General features: G+C 33.2%; 1 protein-coding gene across 5 annotated transcripts in view; it reads right to left on the reverse strand.

Annotated features, from left to right (window-relative positions):
- The window catches only part of LOC106683060 (limbic system-associated membrane protein), a gene marked incomplete at its 5' end in the record, with an annotated part of 446,735 nt that overhangs the window by 199,717 nt on the left and 236,758 nt on the right, over window positions 1-10,260 (reverse strand).

The raw sequence follows: 10,260 nt of genomic DNA on the forward strand, positions 1-10,260 counted from the left end.
ATAAATGAGCACAGCACTAACTAATGATACACAGCAATAACTAGTATATTTTAGAAAAGAGAGAGCAAAAACAGGAAAAGTTAAAAGTTTACATGAATATGTTTTATACAAATGGAAAATATATTTTGGTATTAACACATGTATAATGGAATTTCTATAGATTACTCGATGAGAATAAAATAAAACTCTGGTAAGCGCACCACACAACTTTCACTTGCCCCCTACTTCAAGATCAATTAATCCTTGTACGTTTCAAAAAAGCTATTTCTTTATTAAACAGGATGTCTATACTTTCCCTCATTTTGCATTTCATATATAGGTAAGCTAATATTAAATCTAACCACTATAACAACCATTCCAACCATCCATATCAACATGATAACATTCATTTTCTGCTTTAGTCTATCTATTACATTATTTTATATACGAGTATGTTCTTTGTTTGTTACTGTTAAGAAAAAGATGGTTAATCATTTAAAAAGACAAACAAAATTGACTGTGAATTAGAAAAAGACGTTCAGAAAATTCGGTATTTAAGCCCTACCAGATATTTTCAATTTGGATAATACCTAGCTGACATAAAAGAGACATGACAGCCATGCGGGTTGGGGCGCACGTTGTGGGTTGATTCCCTCCTGGAGCAGTTAACATTCATTTTTCGGCGGACCCTGAGAATGAATCTTGACACTCCCCCTTGGCCAGTACGCGGCGGCAACCCAGCTAGCCGTCATAGGTTGGCAATACGGACAACTAGGCCCACTTGTTCGGACTTGTTCCCCTCACCAAATACCAGTACCAATACCAGTAGGTGACATTAAAGATCACCTTATTTCATGTTTTTTTTTAAAGTTTAATCAATATTGTTCAAACAGTTTTTGAGAAAATGGTAAAATTATTTAAACTTTATGGTACTTTAATGTGCAAAACTTCGAATATATATATATATACACACATACATATTTGGCAAATGAGTTAATGCCAAAGCAGCGAAACTATTCCCATACAGGTAAGTGAAAGTAAAAAAAAAAAATGTATTTCATTCTTCAAAAATTAAAGACGGTATAGTTTAATAAAAAATATAAAATATAATTTTAACCAATAATAAAATTATTAGAAGGAAAAATGAGGCTCTGATAGCAAGACACAATGGGGCAAAGGGCCCCAGAGAGCTTGGTTCAGAAGGTATTTTATCGGTGGTCATTAACATATTAAATAAAAAATAGTATATTATTCTGGACTAGGTCCCTTTAGAACCAGTAAGGCAATTTTAATTTTATAACTTTTATTGGTCATAAAACAGTGTGGGTATATAATATACAGTATAACTTATATACAGAGAGAATAAAAAAGATTAATTAAAGAACTAATTGACAGTAAAAACAAAACAAAAAGTTAATTACAAAATATCTGTACTATTATAATAATGGGTCATTGGCGAAGGAAAAGGTAGTGAAATATAAGAGATTTAAACGAGGAAAGGGTTAGTTCGTGACGTATTTTGGAGGGAATGGAGTTCCAGAGATATGCAGCTCGGGTAAAAAACGATTTATCAAATTCGGTGAGGTGGAGGGTAGATGTCAGATAAACGGGACCTGGTTGTATGGGATTGAACAGAGAATTTGAATTGCAGGTTTTCTAGGATATCGAAGGGGCGTTGAGCACTAATTGCTTAGAATAAAAAGGAATCTAGGAAATACTGGCACCGGAAGGACGGATAAAGCCATTTCAGTTCGGCGTAATTCTGGGTTATGTGCGTATCTCTGGTGATACTGAAAATAAATCGTACTGTGCAATTCATAAGACGTTTAAGTTTAGATTCGAGATTACCTGAGAGTCCACCATATACCAGGCAGTCATAGTCAATGTGGGAGAAAACAAGAGAGGAACCTAAGAGTGGACGGGTTTTAAGTGGAAGGAGATAACGGATTCTATTGAATTGCTTCAGGGTAGCTATGGTTCGACGGGAAATATGGGCAATGTGTGGTTTCCAGGATAAAATTTTATCAAAAGTAGTTCTAAGATTTTTGACTTGAAAATCAATCAATCAATCCTATGAAAGGAGATAGGAGTATTGCTTCGGAAAAAGTTGGGGGTCCTGAGATAGATTTAAGGAGAGAGGGAGATCCAATAATGATAGCTTTAGTCTTTTCGGCATTTAAAGTAAGTTTATTGTCTGTTGCCCAAGTGCTTATACTATTGATGTCTTCTTGTAGTTTTAGAATAGCATTTGAGGCGTCATGAGAATAAGAGGAAAGGTAGATTTGGAAGTCGTCTGCGTATAGATGATACTGGGAATGCTGGATGGCAAGAGGAAGATCAGTGATAAAGATCGAGAAAAGAGTAGGAGAAAGAGAGAAATCCTGAGGTACGCCTTTAGAAACAGGTAGGGAGCTAGATGGAGGATTATTATGAAGAACAACATACTGTGAACGACCGGTAAGGAAGGATTGAAACCATTGAAGATAGACTGTGCAGTTTAGAAATATTATCGACCCCCGGTGCCCGACGTGTGGGGTCCCTGAAACAGCAGAGCACGTGGTATTGGACTGCACCGCGATGGAAGGACACCGTGCCAGGATGTCGAGAAAATGCGGGATCTTCGCCCTCGCCGAGTCGGACTTCCCTCTGCTGATGGAAGAGGATAATTACCCGTACTTCAGGGAATTCATCTACGGGTGGAGGGAAGTGGTCGGGCCAACGCACTTTACATTGGGAAGGGCTCGGCCGCCCGGGGTCGGCGAGCCACCAATGGAAGATGAAGATGAAGATGATAGCGAAGAAGCAGTTTGAGACCAGGAGGGCTCGACTAGGCTGCGCACTGGAGGTGACAACCGGACGGATGCGGACCAAGCGTGTTGGACGTACCGGACGGATGCTGATGGATAAGGTGTAGCCCCATCTTAAGGCACTCAACCGAGTGCTGGGCTGCACCACGTTTTTATAATAATTTTTTCCCCAAAAATTAAATGGTTCCACCATTAATTTTGTATATATGAAAATAAAGTGTTGATAAAAAAGATGTTTATTGGCAGCAGTGGTATGCGCAACCCTAACGCACTACCCCACTGTTGCCGAACCCCGTATGGCAGCAATGCCAAAAAAAAAAAAAAGTTTAGAAATATTAGAAGGATATTGTGATCCACGAAATGGCTCTGGAAAAATCAAGGAGTATAAGGATGGTGAGTTTCTGCTGTTCTATAGCTGTGTGTAGGTAGGTCTGGAAAGATTTTCATAAGAGCAGACTGAGTGGAATAGCCTGCTCGGAAACCAGACAGAACTGAAACAGACTGATGGGACCTCACAAATAAGGCATAGATGATCGTTTTTATATGCCATGTGCGGGGAGCTTAGCTCGGAACCCCCCACGGCCTGTGAGAAATAGTGAGACCCAGTACTCGGGGAGGACCCACGTTGAATCTAGGCGTGAACCAACGGTAGGAAAGTATTTCCTATGGACAGCCCCTTCAGAGCAATCCACCCACCGACGGCTCCATTCTTGCTAGTTTCTTCTCAAAGGATCCTCTTCCATCTGTTAAGGTTTTCACCAATTATTTAATTATGGTATAATTATTTTGTAGCAACCCCAATTAATGAATCTTGGCGAATAGGAATCTTGAGGCAAAAAAAAGAAGATAGATGTAACAATTTTTTAACAATTATTTACTGATGACCATTTTAGTGGTCTAGCCTCGAAGATGAAAAAATAATTAGGAGCACTGGTAATTTTTTTAATGTTTCATAGAAAAAACATTTCAATGAATAATAACACATCTTTCTTTTGTAAAAGTACATACAGGTCATTCTACATGTTCAAGAGCTACATGTTCTTCTTCTTCTTCTTCAACTTCCCTCTTTAACGCCTCTCAGCGCAGAGGAGAATTCAGCCAGGAATTCCATTCTTTCCTATTTCTAGTTATAGGTTGCTCGCCTGTCGGAGGTCCTTCCCCCTCGTCCTACAGAGTCGCTCAATTTACTCGAGATAGGAAGTCCTAGAGTGGCACCTAGGGCTTTTGCCATCTAAGACATATTCTATGGTATTTAGAGGATCTCTCTGATCGTCCATCCTGATAACATGGCTTAACCACTTCACCTGACGAGTTTCCAGGAGCTCTTTCAGTGGAGCTATCAGAAGTTCCCGACGAATCCTTTCATTACCAACTCGGCCTAACCTTGTTTATTCAATCGTCCTTCGCATAAATTTCTTTTCGGCAGCGGTGATTCTGCTCTCCTATAGGTCTGTTAATATTCAACTCCCCGCTCCATACAAAAGTATGAGAAGATATACTGTCTTGAAGATGTGTAGCTCAACATATTGCCTACTTCTCTCTTGATTACCATAGTGTTCCATAAGTGGTAGTAAAGTACATTTGGCTTGTAAATCCTGTTAGATATTTCCGCATCTACCTTCCCAGATCCGTCTATCACTGTACCCAGGTATGTGAAGTCTTTCACCACTTCTAATTCTTCTGCATTATAACATGTTTAGATATCTTCCTTCTTTCTTCCAGCCTGTAGGATCTTGCTTTTATTGGTATTTATAAGCATCCCTTTTCGTTGGAACTCTTCATTCCATAATTGTCAGTTTTTTCGATTGAATTTCGTTTCTTATCTTTTTAGTGATCTATTTTTATAAAAAGGCCGTTATAGAAATTACTAGTTAATATGGTACAACAATTTTTAAAAAAATATGATCCAAGGGTTATGAGAATAAATGCAGGGTTGTGAGGAAATAACGGAAAATCTAGTCTTATTACCTCAAAAGTCATCAAACAGTATGATAAAAAGTCATAACTTTTTAAAAAGCCAACTGACTTCATGACTAGGCATTACATTTTTCAGTAAAACTTAAATTTATTTATTAGTTAATTCGTCTAGTTTGACGAAATGCTTTTTACAACTTGATTATTTAACATGGCGTTAACACTACTATTTACAACAAATTTAAGTACCATACTTAAATTGATTTGAATGATTAGGGTTTTTCTTGTTCCTGTGTATAACTCAAAACTACCTATTTTCTTCCAATAACACAAAAGAAAAAAAATGCAGTTTGAAATTACCTAAAATATAATAACTAAATAATTAAACTCAAAATGGAATTGAGTGTGTTTTAAATAATCCCGTAACTTCGTCATAAGAATTTTATTTATATTTTATTGCCCTCTATAATATGTCACAATTGAAAAACAATATACATATATATGAGCGTCTGTTTGAGTCTGCATAAGAATAAATATAAAGTTAACTTTCCTCTCAACCATGTCGGAAGCCTTAAAATCCTGGATCATGGTAAACCTACAAACTCCAGGGTTGTAAGTATTTTCAACTAAACGCTTTATATATCGCAGTGTGATGTTGAAAATATGAGACAAGCATCGATCGTAATGTAAAATCTAAACGGTGAAGATGAATTTATTTTCCATAAAGTACTTAGTATTACAGAGTATTCTTCTCAGAAATCCCACCTCATTTTTTTCTGTCTCTCTTTCCAAGTCGTTGGTAGGATCATGTATATACGTAAAAGTTAATCCTGAGGCACTCTATATTTGTTAGGAAATCGATCATAGAGAATCTTTTATTACATATTACTGCAATAAAACGACTATTGCAAATGAGTGAATTTGTTTGTTTTTGTTTAGTGGTGCCAAACGTCATTGGTCATCAACGCCATTTGTATTTTATTTGAGAGTGGGTTTGTAGTACGGTCCTTCCCCTAAATAAAGACTTTTTTTCATATCCATATTAATAGTAAGGATCCATATATTAATCAGCTAGGATCAAAGGTCGTACATTGAAGAGAGAATGATCCATACACGTCATCATAATTTATTATGAAGACATTTCTGACTGAAAATTTTGGTACTAGATGTTTTGGTAAGTATGAAAAAAAATTGAAAAATTCAATAAGTTCAGTTTCTATGATTGATCAATAATGTTGTTACTAAATTTTTAAAAAAAAGAAAAGTGTGGCAACACAACTTTTACTTTTTGGTTTTTTTAGATATATTATTAGCTGATAAATCTGAGACCTCAAGTAATGGGGTACTATTATGGAACTTATAGATAAGAAGATTAATACCTGTATTATGATGGTTAATCTATTATTTATACTAGAATTATGTTCCGAATAAACATAAAGACGCAAAAAGGTTTACATGGGTTAAGTATAAGACTTTAACGGGTATTCAAACTTGAAAATTTAGTCGCCCAGGGGTATCAAATTTCTTGGGAATGTGGATATGAATATTTTACAACCCTGTTTGGGATGAAATAGAACTCGCGCATTGACGCAAACAATCCAATCTCATATCATTCAAATCTTAATGTATAATCTTAATGCGGGTCTATTAAGTTTACAACTTATGCGTTGTCGGAAGAAGAATACTAGAAAAAAGTAGGAAATTGGGCAGAGTAACAGTACGCAAGACTACGGAAATAACACTACTTTATTCGCACTCTTAATGCTTCTTATATACATTTTGGTTGTTTATTTACATGGGTAGGGAGTATTAAAGCGGACAATACGCCTTGCCGTATTATAACTTACACACACACACCTATATGTGCAAGCATTTTTTTTTTATATATATTAATATTAAAATTCAATTTTCAAATTACTAACATGATAAATGCCGTAAAAAAAGTAAAATAATTGTTGTGAATAGTAAAATAGCATTGAATCAGAAAAATACTAAGTGTTATTTATTTTAGTTTACTCGTACACATACATATTTTGACATAGCAACTACCAAAAATGCTTGGTTTGCCAAGCCTGGAGTGCAAGTTTCGATTTCAGAGCATTCCATTAAGTTTATACACACACATATATATGCAAGCTTTTTTTTTAACGGGAATAGGTATAAATACAGGTCATTACTTAACCTATCCTTTTACTTCAAATTTGTTAATAACATTTTTAAATACTAGAAAAAAAAAATATTATGTGTATTGTGTATGTATATATATATGCTTATAGTAGGAGAAATTATTGTTGTCGTGAGAAATTTCAGTTCAATTTTTCAAGGGATACCCACTTTTTAACGTCCCCCGAGACAAAAAAAAAACAAGTTTTTACAAGAGCACATATTGTTAAAATAACAAAGATGAGAATAGGACCGAATCACAATGTATTTTCAATGTTATGAATGTATTTATTTTTTGAAATGGGCCTTCACCAATCACTGTTTAAAAAACTACGAAAAATATGAATAAAGAATACCTTAAAATAAATTATATTATTCGGAAGCCTTATATATTCGAATAACTAAATTATTTCTATTAAAAATAGATTTTTTCCAAGGAAGACTTCATCGTGCCAGGTAATCAACCAGGAAACCGATGGAAAATAAAAAATAAAAGCTTATTCTTCTCTTTTAAATAATGAGAATCGTTATTAAGATAAAATATTCCTCAAAATAGGGATCAGCAGAACAGAAATTTCAACTTAACCAACCCATTTTAAGCCGAATAACTCCTCAGCTTCCCGATATATAAACATCCCTTTTCGGATATTAGGGTACCTTATTATATCGGATTTCTAGCGGATAAGCCAGATTCTGCTAACTCGATCAAGCTGGTTTTAAGTCTATAAAGAACATATGAATGTCATTAATCCGCTGGCTGCAGTGTGGACTTGCCTTAAAAAATACTAAATAATGATCTGGTCTGAGGTGCCTCTGCTTGGTATTAATCCGCATTGATAATCTTTAAGTACTTTCTCAGAATGAATATAAAGTCTTGCAGTACCTCGGTAATTGTGAAAAATAGGTTTAACATACCACAATCGTAATACTGATAAAAGATCAAAGCATATGGTGTTAAATTAAAATATTTCGTTGATTGATTTCATATTATTCCTGCCTTACAATTAAAACTTATGTAAAATTTAGTTATATAAAAAATATCTATTTTATCTATATCTATTAAAAAAATCTATTTTTAACGTGTAAATCAGCCATTTATAACGTGTAAAAATAGGTTCTATAACTGAGACAGATAGTAGGTTAAATAAATATATTTAATATAACTATATAACTAAATTTTACATAAGTTTTAATTATAAGGCAGGAATAATATGAAATTAACCAACGAAATATTTTAATTTAACATCACATGCTTTGATCTTTTATCAGTATTACGATTGTGGTATGTTAAACCTTTTTTTCACAATTACCGAGGTACTGCAAGACTTTATATTCATTCTGAGAAAGTACTTAAAGATTATCGATTCGGTCCTATTCTCATCTTATTAAAATATTTTTCGTTGTTTATTTAAACAGTGAACGGTAAAGGCCCATTTCAAAAAATAAGTACATTCATAACATTGAAAATACATTGTGATTCGGTCCTATTCTCATCTTTGTTATTTTAACAATATGTGCTCTTGTAAAAACTAGTTTTTTTTTTGGTCTCGGGGAACCTTAAAACGTGGGTATCCCTTGAAAAATTGAACTGAAATTTCTCACAATAATTTCTCCTACTAAAAGCATATATATATATACATACACAATACACATAATATTTTTTTTTCTAGTATTTAAAAATGTTAAACTAAAATAAATAACTCTTAGTGTTTTTCTGATTCAATGCTATTTTACTATTCACAACAATTATTTTACTTTTTTTACGGCATTTATCATGTTCGTAATGTGGTAAATTTTTTAATAATAATAAAAAATAATCTCAAAATATAAATTTCTCTAATATTTAAAAAAACTTTCTGCAAAAAGCGTGGCTACATAATGTATCTTATAAAATTAAATTTTAATATTAATATCTAAAAAAAAAATGCTTGCACATATAGGTGTGTGTGTGTGTAAACTTAATAGACCCGCATTGAAAACATAACTTCAATCGCTTGTTGTTAGCCTAGTCCATCAAAATTATGTTAATCTTATTTATGGTTATTCTCAAAAAACATTTTGAAAAGATTTTCAGGAAAAATAAAAAATATATACCAAAGACCTTGCATTATCAAATGCATAAAAAAGTAGAGAAAATTATCAAATCCGGAGTGAATTCACAAAATTTAACATTTTTTCTAGTTTTTACTTGAATATTTTCAATGGGAATATGGATTTTTTTCTCCAGCCGAGAAATTCTTCAAAAAACATCAGAAAGCTCTTTTCTACTTTGTACTTCACATGTTTCGTTTTATATTCAAACAAAAAACATGATGAGTACATTAAGATTTGAAAGATATTAAATTGGATTGTTTGCGTCAATACACGAGTTCGATTTCATCCCAAACAAGGTTGTAAAATATTCATATCCACATTCCCAAAAAATTTGATATCCCTGGGTGACTTCATTTTCAAGTTTGTATACCCGTAAAATTCTTATACTTAATCCATGTAAACCTTTTTGCGTCTTTATGTTTATTTGGAACATAATTCTAGTATAAATACTAGATTAACCATCATAATACAGGTATTAATCTTCTTTTCTATAAGTTCCATAATAGTACCCCATTACTTGAGGTCTCAGATTTATCAGCGAATTATATATCTAAAAAAACCAAAAAGTAAAAGTTGTGTTGGCACACTTTTTCCTTTTTTTTTTTTTAAATTTAGTAACAACATTATTGATCAATCATAGAAACTGGACTTATTGAATTTTTCAATTTTTATTCATACTTCCCAAAACATCTAGTCAAAATTTTCAGTCAAAAATGTCTTCATAAAAAAATATGATGGCGTGTATGGATCATTCTCTCTTCAATGTACGATCTGTGATTCTAGCTGATTGTGGGTCCTTACTATTACTATAAGAAACAAAGTGGTTATCTAAATATGTCCTCTGAGATCATGTATATACCAACTTTTTAATCGTAACCTACATCGCTAAAACTTTTGATATAGAAATTACCTTTTTACATTTCTTTAAAGGTCTGTACTTTTCAACTGAGTATTGATGACAAAATGGATTGATCTAGAAAGAAATATACCTTTTGAAAGTTGGAAGTCTACTGGAGCAAAAAAACCCCTACCAATCCCTACGGTGGTCTTCCTTAACTACAGGGTGAAAAACAAACGAAACTAAATTTATTTAGGAGTATTATAATTAATTAAAAAAAAAAGGTTTTTTTTCAAAGCCACTATTTTAGTTTATAGCTAGGTAGTTGACATATTCTGTATGTTGGAATTTTGTTTTTCTCTAAAACTTTTAATGATATTTTTTTTACCTTACTCCTCTATTAAACATATAAATAGCAGAATTGTCCCCCCTTGACGAAATAACTTATTGAATACGTACATAAAG

This window comes from Halyomorpha halys, unplaced genomic scaffold, assembly GCF_000696795.3.
Source record: "Halyomorpha halys isolate HHAL.00 unplaced genomic scaffold, Hhal_1.1 Scaffold460.1, whole genome shotgun sequence".
Classification (NCBI taxonomy): domain Eukaryota; kingdom Metazoa; phylum Arthropoda; class Insecta; order Hemiptera; family Pentatomidae; genus Halyomorpha; species Halyomorpha halys.